Source organism: Pelobates fuscus, chromosome 1 (assembly GCF_036172605.1).
Source record: "Pelobates fuscus isolate aPelFus1 chromosome 1, aPelFus1.pri, whole genome shotgun sequence".
NCBI lineage: Eukaryota > Metazoa > Chordata > Amphibia > Anura > Pelobatidae > Pelobates > Pelobates fuscus.
Window position 1 is genome coordinate 147,993,202 of NC_086317.1, and position 12,384 is coordinate 148,005,585.

Below are 12,384 nucleotides of genomic sequence, written 5' to 3' on the forward strand. Positions count from 1 at the left end.
CTTAGTTTCCTGGGTCTAGAGATAGATTCAGTGCGGGGGGAATGTCGGCTGCCGCTGGCAAAGCTGGAAGGTTTGCGCGGCGTGGTGGCAGAGGTGCGTCGGGCACGGAAAGTGACCCTGCGCCGACTGCAGTCATTGGTCGGAATGCTCAATTTCGCCTGTAGGGTGATACCCATGGGTAGGGTGTTTAGCCGCAGCTTATCGTCGGCTACCGCGGGGATTAGGTCCCCTCACCATTTCATCCGGGTATCTTCGTCCATGCGGGCGGACTTGGGGGTGTGGGATACCTTCCTCAGGGACTTTAACGGGACGGTGTTCTTTCGGCAAGGGGGCGTGTCGACAGCTGAGCTGGAGCTGTACACCGACGCGTCGGGTAGCGTGGGTTTTGGGGCCTACTTCAGCGGGAGCTGGTGTGCAGAAAAATGGCCGGAGGCATGGGGGCTGAGCCCCCTCATGCGTAACCTGGCGTTTCTGGAGCTGTTCCCACTGGTGGTGGCGCTGGCGCTGTGGGGGGACCGGTTGAGGGACAGGAAAGTGGTTTTCTTCTCGGACAACATGTCCGTGGTGCACGCGGTTAATAATCAGTCTGCAGCATCGAGGCCGGTGGTAACTCTGCTGCGGCGCTTTGTTTTGTTGTGCATGTCCCTGAATGTGGTTTTTCGTGCGCGCCATGTGCCTGGGTACTTGAACGAGGTGGCTGACGCTCTGTCTCGTTTTCAGTGGTCCCGGTTTCGAACGATGGCCCCGGAGGCCCAGGACAGGGGTCAGCCGTGCCCGATCGAGATGTGGCAGCTAGGAGCGTCCTGCTTGGCGGACTCGTGAAGGCTTCGCTGGCACCGGCCACATGGGCCGCATACAGTAAGGTCTGGAGTTCATGGGAACGTTCCTGGGGCGGGCTGGGCCGAGGGGTACGAGGGGAGCCGCCTCTGGATGCCTTCTTGTGGTTTACCTTTCAATTACTGGCGGGGGGCGCCTCCCCGGCGGTGATTGACAGGAACATGGCTGCAATGGCGTTCTGGTTCAAGCTCCGTGGGGGAGCGGATCTTACCAAGGCGTTTATTGTCCGGCAGGCACTCAAAGGGTATCGGAGGGCTCGGAGGGCCCCCGACGCTAGGCGCCCGGTGTCGGTGCATGTGCTGGAAGGGCTTGTTCAGGCGCTGCCCTCCATTTGTTTCAATGCATTTGAGGTGTCGCTATTCCGTGTGGCATTTCTTTTGGCTTTCTTTGGGGCGTTCCGCGTCGGGGAGTTGGTGAGCAACACCCGGGCGGCCACGGGGGGCCTACAGGTGTCTGGGGTACGTATACTGGATGGGAAGCTGGTGGTACACTTGGCTAGGTCCAAGACGGATGTGGAAGGTAAGGGCCGGGACGTTACGCTGGGGGCCCTGCCGGGCTCGGCACTGTGCCCAGTAGCGGCGGTGTCGGAGTATTTGGGTCAGAGGCCCGCGGTTGGCGGGTCCCTGTTGGTCCATGCGGATGGCTCGTCGCTCTCTCGCTTCCAATTTCAGAAAGTTTTCAGTCTGGGTCTGGGTCGGATGGGACTGGATGCCGGCACATACGGCACCCACTCCTTTCGTATTGGGGCGGCCACGGAGGCCACACGTCTAGGTTTGGGGGATGAGGTAGTCAAGCGGATTGGGAGATGGGAATCTGTTAGGTTCCGCTCATATGTACGCTTGGGTTTGTTGGAACACTAAGGGGCATTGGGGCGGCCTGGGGGGTACGGGTGGTTTTATCCTGTGTTTTTCTTTCTTCCCCAGGCCGGGTCGCTTGGATCGTGGGTCATTCCTTCATTTTCTGGGCCGGACGGAGGGCTGCAGCTCGAGCTCAAGGCCAGCAGCTGGGCTTTCCGGAGGACCAGCTCGTAGTGCGCTGGTGGGGGTATCGGGGCTTCTGCTGGGGGGACGTCTGCAGGGCAATATTTGGTATGGTCGCGGGCGGGGCGCGGCCGGATATGCTAGTTTTACATGCAGGCGGTAATGACCTGGGCCTCACCCCGCAGCGGAGGCTGGTAAAATGGATGAAGCAGGATCTTAACCGGTTGGTTGATCTGCTTCCCGGGGTGATGCTGGTATGGTCTGAGATTGTTCCGAGGCAGCGGTGGCGTTACGCCCGGGACCCGGTAGCCATTGATAGATGCAGGGGCAAGGTGAACAGCCTGATGGCGAGTTTTGTCAGGAAGCTGGGGGGAGTGGTGGTAAGGCACCAGGAACTGGAGGAGGGGTTGGATGGGTATTACCGCTCGGACGGTGCACACCTTTCGGCAGTGGGTTACGACCTGCTGAACTTGGGTCTGCAGGAAGGGATGCGGAGGGCGTTCCTTCTTCGGGGTGGCGGAGCTCAGACAGCTTAAGGGGTCAAGGTCTGAGCTTGTGGCGGGATAGGGAGCTGAGAGAGAGGACATAGGCTCCCTATGAGGAACGTGAGGAACATGGAAAAAATTGGAATTATGGTCAATGGTGGTTTCGAGTCCTGGAGGTGGCTCAGAACCTGGTGGGGCAGGGGTATCCGGGTATACCCCTGCCATGGTTACTTATGGTTGGCACTTGTTCGGTTCAAGTTGGCGAGGTTGGAAAATGTCGTTACATATTTGTATTTGTTATGTTGGGGGTCATTGCCCTCTATTAAAAAGAAGGATACGGATGAGAGGGGCGGAAGGTGGGGGCAATGACCCATGTTTATATGTTAATTTATTTAAAGCAATATTATCGTTATATATTATTTAAATTATTTAATAAAGCTGTGGACAAATTTTCCCATATACCAGGTGTCAGTGTGTTATTGGGCTAGGTATGTGGGGGGGTTTTTGTCCAAGGTTCCGCCAGCCCATATGGCGACTATACACCGGTCATGTAGCCCCATGTAGCCAAAAGCACAGCTTAAGCGGAACAGGGCCTTGACAGGGGTTAGGAGGCGGGCCCAGGAGGAACAGACAGGACAGGTGGGTTATGGGATATGGGGGTTTGGCTATTTAAGGGAGGAGCCATTTTGTAAGGTTCACTTCTAATTTCCTACCCGGTTAGTTTGTCCCGCCCACCCTCCCTGTATAATTATGTTTAGATAGAGGTTATCCCGTTTTTTCACAGCGGCGGGATAGGGAGCTGAGAGAGAGGACATAGGCTCCCTATGAGGAACGTGAGGAACATGGAAAAAATTGGAATTATGGTCAATGGTGGTTTCGAGTCCTGGAGGTGGCTCAGAACCTGGTGGGGCAGGGGTATCCGGGTATACCCCTGCCATGGTTACTTATGGTTGGCACTTGTTCGGTTCAAGTTGGCGAGGTTGGAAAATGTCGTTACATATTTGTATTTGTTATGTTGGGGGTCATTGCCCTCTATTAAAAAGAAGGATACGGATGAGAGGGGCGGAAGGTGGGGGCAATGACCCATGTTTATATGTTAATTTATTTAAAGCAATATTATCGTTATATATTATTTAAATTATTTAATAAAGCTGTGGACAAATTTTCCCATATACCAGGTGTCAGTGTGTTATTGGGCTAGGTATGTGGGGGGGTTTTTGTCCAAGGTTCCGCCAGCCCATATGGCGACTATACACCGGTCATGCATTACACACAGTAGAAACGTTCAGATTACAGAAGGTTTGATGTCTGCAGAGTATTCACAATTACATTATCAATCAAGTAGAAAACAGTAAGTAACCAGAAGATGTGAAATGTGACAATGATTTACTTGAGCCCACAGCATCCCTCAAAAGATCTGCCAGATGGCCAAGCAGCGATAAATCTACACTTCCCTTGCCTTCAGTTTCTGCACTTACACATGGTTGGTGGAAATCCCAACAATATAAGAGCAAGTTGAATATTTACTTCAAAATACAATTCTTGGGTAATTTCAGCAAATGTCTATGTGTGTGTTTGTCTAAAAAGTTGTAATGCTTATCTCGGCTCAAACCTCCATAGATCACCATTCAACAGGAATATGATTGTATCAGTATTGGAAGTACACATACTAATTAGCCAATGTTTACTTTTTCTTATTCTAAAGGGTTGACACAGGGCTGCCATTAGGGCATGACAACCATGTCTTTTGTCATGGGCCCAGCGGTCCTAGGGTGCCCGGACTGCTCTGGGAGTTCCGGCCCCACATTGATTTTTGCTATGTATATCCCCTTAAGGACCAAACTTCTGGAATAAAAGGGAATCATGACATGTCATACATGTCATGTGTCCTTAAGGGGTTAAATGTGTACCCACGGGACCCCAGGTACCTGGTCACAGCAGAGGGGGCCCAGCAGTACACTCTGACTTCCCAGCAGTACACTTCTGACTCTCACTTCCCGTAGCTCCTCTGTCTCTAACTCTCGCGAGCTCCGTGGCCGTCAGAGCGTTGTCATGGGTTACCATGGCAATGCTCCGCATGGCACGCAGGTCGAGAGAGGTAGACACAGAGGAACAGCTCCAAGCCACCATACCACCAGGTAAGGAGCAGGGAGGGGGAATAAAATAAGATGTTAAAAAAATTAAATGTTTAAAAGAAATGCTCTAAAATAAAAATGCTACCCCCTCAATTTTACGCACACATTACATGCCTACACAAACACATTGCATTCACTATACACATACACTACACAAACACACACTGTGCATTCATTATATACACACTACATCCACTACCCAAACCCACACTGCATTCACTATACAAATGCTACATTAATTATATACACACTCTACATCCACTACATAAACACACCTTCACTGTACACACTGCATCTAATACACACATCCACTGCATTCACTATACACACTACATCCACTACACAAACACACACTCTGCATTCACTATACACACACCAGGGCCCCATCAGAAAGTTTGGGGCCCCTAACACAAATACAAAAGAACACTGATACACACACACTAAGATACAAACATACTGACACACATATATACTAACAGACACACATACTGAAACACACACACATATAGGCATACATACTCACACACACACACACACATACTGAAACATACATAGTGACACACACACATACTAACATACATACAGACACTCACATAAACATACATACATACAGACACATACACACAGACAGACATACATTCATACAGACATATGTCATTGCGGCCTCCACGCTGTCTCTCTTCCCTCCCGCGCAGAGTGAGCTGGGAGGAAAGAACCTGCCGTCACATCCTCTCAGCAATACTTTCGGCTGCGTTTTTTCTTTTAAGTGGACCTTTCGCGCTATTACACAGCCGAAGCGCTGACCGGGCCCCTGAAGATATAGGACCCATTGGGTGGTCCTAAATGCTTTCGCCACTCGATGAGCCCCATCAGCTTGCGAGTCCAGGTGCAGCTGCACCGGCGGTAGTATTGTCATGGTTGTCACCCCCTAATGGCGGCCCTGACACCCACTACATCCACTACACAAGCACACACTCTGCATTCACTATACACACTATGCATTCACTACACAAACACACACTGCATTCACTATACACACACTACATCCACTATACAAGCACATTCTGCATTCACTATACACACATTACATCCACTACACAAACACACACTCTGCATTCACTATACACAAACTACATCCACTACACAAACACTCTGCATGTAGTATACATACTGCATCTAATACACACAATCACTACATCTGCTATACAAACACACTCTACATTCACTATACACGCACGCTACATCCACTTCACAAACACACTCTGCATCTAATATACACCTCATACATTTCACAAACGTACAATCTGCATCCACTTTACACACTGCATCCATTACACACACACACTGCATCCACTTTACACACACACTCTGCATCTGAACGGACTCAGGGCAGGCACCGGGGAGCCCGGACCGTGAGTTGTTTCTGGGGCCCCAAAATTTCTGATGGCAGCCCTAGGTTGATACAAGTATCTTTCTAATTCCTAAATTACAAGACTACTTTGGTCATGCTCTTAACATTCTCTTTAAAAAAAAAAAAAAATTTTTACCAATGGGTGATACCTTCTTAGAGGCTTTTGGCCTATGTGGTCACTTTACCAAAACTGGGCAAACCTCTCACAAAGTGTGCAAATTTGCAACCAATCTCTTTAACGAATAAAAATTATAAATTGTATGCAAAACATTTACCACTTTACTGGACACTTAGGATAAGCTTTCCAAATGATTTTAATTATTTTGGATAATCTTTTCAAAAGATTTTTTTTCAGCATATTAAAATACTAAAACATATGATATTTAAAAAAAATATATCAATATAAAAAAAAATACATGAAAACATTTAAATAGTTTTCATAATATTAAATAATTTAAAAGTTTATGTAAAAATATTAAATCACGTGTAAATTTTATCCAACAATATCAAACTGAGGCCTTATAATGCTTATGGAGGGATCTCCTACCATACGATTAACTGTGCCAAACTCTCCCTATTAACTTGTCAGAGGTAGTAATTTCCCTTAGAAAAAAATACTATCTTTATGAAAAATTCAAATGTGACAGTGCCTTTTTAAACAGATGGATAAAGGGACTGTTAAGATACAAAACAGATCTTATTCATATTTACTCACTAGTTCCAAGACACACTATGGTGATGTCAACAGACTGGACTACTTATTTAATCTTGTGGGGGGGGTGAGGGGAAGGGAAATTTTCACATTGTGTATTAATACATCTTGCAGCAAAGAAGAAGTTAACCGGACTGGGAGAATTGCAAGATATTCCTTAATGGGAAACTATAGTGCTAGTAATACAAAATTGAATTCCTAGCACTAAACGTAGTACCCTGTGGTGCCCCTCTCTCTCGCGCACGCCCCATGCACTTTTGTCACTTATCTGAATCCAGCACAGATGGAGGCTCCACTCTTCCTACCCTTAACCCCTTCCCGACCGAAGACGGAGATTTTCCGTCAAGCTTGTCCGTGCGTTAAGGACCGTTGACGGAAAATCTCCGTCACTTACTAACGTTAACGCCAGATCGCCGCAATCGCGGCGATCGTGGGGTTAACGCTGTTGCTGGGTGCCTCGATGTCAGAGGCAGACCAGCAACCGCCAATAGAGCTGTCCCAGCACATGTGATCGCTGTGACAGCCAGTCACAGCGATCACAGTGCTGCTGGGATTCCTGGTCCTCCTCCCTCCACCTCTGTGTGGTTTGAGAAGTGGAGAGAGACGGATCAGTGCTGAAACATTGTGTGCTATTTTAGTTAAAAGTGTATCTCTGTTATAAAAGTAATTTTATAATTTTTTAAACACTGTTAACCCTTTCCTTGCCCTTTTGATCACTGCCTGCAGTGATCATTATACTTATCACAGTATTTAACTGTGATCTAATTTTTTTTTGTACCCTCAAGGGTTAATTTTGATTTTTTTTTAACCTTTAGGGGTTCATTTTATTTAATTTGTTATTTAATTAATTTAACGTTAATTCCTTAGTTAGCTGGAGTGGGTGGACTTTAATGGGAATTTGGGAAATTGAGTGTTAGCTAGTTAGAGACGAAAAGTTTTTAAAAGTTTAAAAAAAACTATAAAAAAAGAAAAAAGGATAAAAAAAAGAAAAAAAGGATAAAAAAAAAGAAAAGTTTAAAAAAAGTTTGTTAAAGTTACACCTTCATAATGTCTAGAAGGTACACTGCTGAGGAGGCTTATGATATACTAGCAGCCGACTCTCACGCCACAGACAGACAGAGAGTGGTGATGAGACTGTGCCAGATACTGCAGGGCCCTCTGTTGTAAGCGCCGAGTCCACTGACCTGGCTCATGACGCTGGTGACTGGGAACCCCTAAATGATTTCACGCCTGACATCCTACTGTTTACTGGCAGTCCTGGAATTCAGTTGGACGTCACTAACTACAGTGCACTGGATTTCATGCAGCTATTCTTGGGGGATGATATTTTAGGGGATATAGTCACCCAGACCAACCTTTATGCTGTGCAGTACCTGACACTTAATGATCAGAGTCTCATCGCCAGGCAAGGGAGTTTGTACCCCACGAGTGTGCCAGAATTAAAAATATTTTGGGCACTAACAATGCTAATGGGCATTATTAAAAAACCCAGCATCAGGATGTACTGGTCCAAAAATCCTGTATGCAGCACCCCTATTTACTCCCAGACCATGAACTGGTCCAGATATGAAGCAATGCTTCGCTTTTTACATTTCAGCGACAATTCGAAGTGCCCCCCAAGAAATAATCCACTTTACGATATTCTCTATAAGATTCGCCCCCTTATTTCCCACTTCAACAGACAGTTTGGCTCAATGTACCTAGCAGCAGAAGGGTTGAGACAGGTCACTTCTGTTTCCGGATACCACCAACCCCCAAAAAGAAGACACCCCAGAAAAGGTGCAGGTTGTGCTACCAGAGGGGCGTAAGGACGGAAACCAGCTTTTATTGCCCTGATTGCCCCTCTCAGCCCGGCCTTTGTATTGGCACTGTTTTAAAGTTTTTCACACCCAGGGAGAATAAGTTGCACATTGTGTGTGTGTGTGTGTATATATATTGTGTGTGTGTATATATATTGTCAGCAACTTTAAAATGGAAGAACTAAATAATAACAAAAAAAAGTGTGTGTGTATATATATATATATATAGAAATTTTGAAAATCCCCCGCACTCACGCTTAATTCTGTGTCCAATTCGCCGGGTGCCTGGCATGAACTCCAATAGAAATATAATTGCCAAAAAACTGCCGCTCACCGGTCTTGTAAAAGTCCAAAATTTTATTGAAAAATAATTAAAAGAGAGACCAAAAAGAGGTCTCTCTTTTAATTATTTTTCAATAAAATTTTGGACTTTTACAAGACCGGTGAGCGGCAGTTTTTTGGCAATTATATATATATATATATATATATATATATATACACACTTTTTTTGTTATTATTTAGTTCTTCCATTTTAAAGTTGCTGACAACGTTTAGGGCAGAGGAGGCTACTGCAATTCTTAACTCTGACTGATTATTTCATTATTTTTATTTTTCTAATTTTAGTTAGTTAATTAGGGTGCGTGGTAATTCATAGGAAGTTGGGGAGTTTAGTGTTACGCTGGGGGTTAAAAGATTTTTAAAAAAATAGAAAAAAATAAATTTTATAACATTATTTAGTTAAAGTTCTTGTGTAAAAAGTAAAAAATGCTTAGGAAGTTATGAATTCTATCAGCAGACAGAGTTGACAGGCAGTGCCCCAGAGTTTGATGCAGGTTAATACGGTGATTAATACCTTCTTTAAAAAATGGTAAGCCTTTGTGGGGTGGTTTGAATTATCAGCCTGCTAAGATGCTCTAAAATTGCACATGGAACCAGCGTCAAAATTCAAAGTTTGAAAAAAAATGATATGGCTTAGTCTCCAATGTGCCCCTTCAACATCCACATATCCGTGAAAAAGGAACACATGGGGGTATTGTACTAAGACGACATAGCTGAGCAACATAATGGGTGTTATACTGCCGTAGCACACATAAGGATTGCAAAATATACAGTAACATCTCCAAGTGTGTGTCAAAAAGGCAGAAAAAATGCTAATTGCTACTAGACTTGGTACAAAGTGCACACTTCCTTTCAGTCCCGCCGGAAACCGGAACCTGAAATTAAAGTTCCTGTACCGCGGTGCGCACTGTGAAGCCGGCCCACACTTCAGGACAGGTAAGTAATTATGGGATATCGGCGTATAACATGCACCCACGATTTTCCCCCTATTTTCAGGGGAAAAAAGTGCGTGTTATACGCCGATAAATACGGTAGGTGTTATATTGCCGTAGCACACATAAGGATTGCAAATTATACAGTAACATCTCCAAGTGTGTGTCAAAAAGGCAGAAAAAATGCTAATTGCTACTAGACTTGGTACAAACTAGCAAAAATATTATCCTACGCTAGGGTTTAAAATTTGCCATTTGAAATACCCTGTAGTGTCTACTTTTACAAATGGTAGACCTTCGTGGTTTTTTTTCGAACCGTCAAACTGCTATAGTGGCCCAAACTGAAACATAGGCCCATCAAATCCGTCTCTCAAAATTCTACTGTAAGTACCGAAATGGACAGGTCTCCTATATGGCGCTGTAGCTTCACGAAATAGTGCCAAAGACATACAATGGGGGTGTCATTTTACTCAGAAGACTTAGCTGAGCATAATATTGGGGCTTTGATCATGGTGGCACATGTCAAATATACACAATGCCTAGCAAAAAAGTAATGCAGATGTAAAAAATGCCCCAAATTATTTTTTACCACAAACTTTGACATGCATTGGTGAAAAAATGGGGGCATGTTAAGGCACAATATGCACTATATGTGATACCCTGGAGTGTCTACTTTTACAAATGGTAGGCCTTTGTGGGGGATTTTCCAACAGTCATACTGCTATAGTGGCCCAAATTGAAACATAGGCCCATCAAATCCGTCTCTCAAAATTCTACTGTAAATACCGAAATGGACAGGTCTCCTATATGGCGCTATAGCTTCACGAAATAGTGCCAAACACATACAATGGGGGTATCGTTGTACTCAGCAGATGTAGCTGAACACAAAATTAGGTTTTGTACAGGAATAGCACACACTAACTTTACGAAATACACATACAAAGTTCTTTGTTATAATTTTGTGCCAAAAAACAAAAAAAAATAAACTTTAGTCCAATATTTAGCAGGGATTGGCGGTGAAATGGCTACGTTAAAAGTGTCAAAATAATGTTAGTTAAATAGTCTGTGATGTCTGATTTATATAAATATATACTTTTGTGTGGCAATTTTGTTTTCTTTTATGGCTATTAAGCTTACAAGACAAACCAAAATTCTAAAATCGCTCCACATTAAAAGTTTATTTTACTCCTTGTGTTTTGTGAGCTGTAACTACCAAAATAAACTGAAAATCCTAGACACATTATATATTCTGTAAATTAGAACAACTAAATTAATTTATTTTTAATTACTTTCCTTAACCTGCACAAATTATGCACACATTATTATTGCAAAAACTGAAGAAAAAAAACAATATTTTTACATTTTTGGGCATTTTTTTGTATTTTTTTTTATATAATAAATAAGCATTTATATATGTATATGTTACATCAATTTAAAGCCCCTTTTGTTCTTTAAAAAACGGTATATAATATGTGTCGGTGCAATAAAATAGTAAAATGCAAATTGCAGTTGAACGCAAACAGCAAAATTTTTTAACATTTCTTGTGTCCTTAAGTGCAAGACAAGCTTTTGAAGCTGTGTCCTTAAGGGGTTAATTTGCATGCACGGCGTGAATCACCCTTGCATTATGAATTCCCCGTAGGAAAGCATTAAATCAATGCTTTCTTATGGGGTTTTAGCTGACGCTGGATATCCTTATTCAGAGTGTGATAATCAATGCTTTCCTATGGGGTATTAGCTGATACTGGATATCCTTATGCAGTGTCCAGTGTCCAGTGTCAGGCGACCAAACGTCACCTAACGACCCGGAAGTGTCTTTAGTGGCTGTCAGGTAGGAGTTGGAGTTATCCCTGCAAGGTAATTATTGACGTTTATAATTTTGTGGCAAGACAGGAGGCTTCATATTTGCTTTACTTTCTTTACTGAATCCTCCCAGCAGCAAAAAAATAGTTAAACAATTGAAAACTAAATCAACCAATTAGAAGACATCCATACAGTAATGTGTCTATGAGACTCCTCCCAACTCCTCTTTCTTTGCTGCTTGCCTTACCAGGTGAGTCTATTCTAATTACACTGGCCTTAGTGCTGTATATTTACCTCAGTTTTTTACCATACCATTGTTTTATTTGTATTTTTTGGTCTTAATTATTGTTATTACATCTTTATACTTCATTATATAGATTCTCCCCTTAGGGCTGACCTCTTGGATGCCCACAGGGTTTTTCCTTTCACTCCCACTGGCTCTTAAGTCATTTTATCCTGTTATCCTCAGCTCTAATTATTCCCCTCCCTTTAAGTTTAGGGTTTTTTGCTGAACTAGTGATCTAATCTAATCGCGGCTTTTTTCTTATCTTCCTGACACTCTACTAGTCGGGCCTCACTGCTGCGAGTCTTGCGCAGCCTATCTTGCCATTTTCCCGCCTTTTTCCTGTGAGGCGGGTGGCCGCCGCCTCCTTCAGAGCTGGCGGCCATTTTGTTTTTTTCTGCAGTTTCTTTTCATCAAGTCACCAAGTTCCAAGGTACGTTTTTCTTGTGAAATATATTTCTTTGTACTACTCTTACATAATCAAATCTTTTAAAATACATTTTAAATAGTTTCTACCTATTTATCTATTCATCTATTTAAAGTGGAGTAATTTTTTTGTCTTCATATAAATAAATCCAAACATTAATCTGCTTAAAAGGTTTATTGTAATAGATGATCACTGTTTGCTATAGTGGTAATTTCCTCCACTACTTAGCTACTCACTGCAT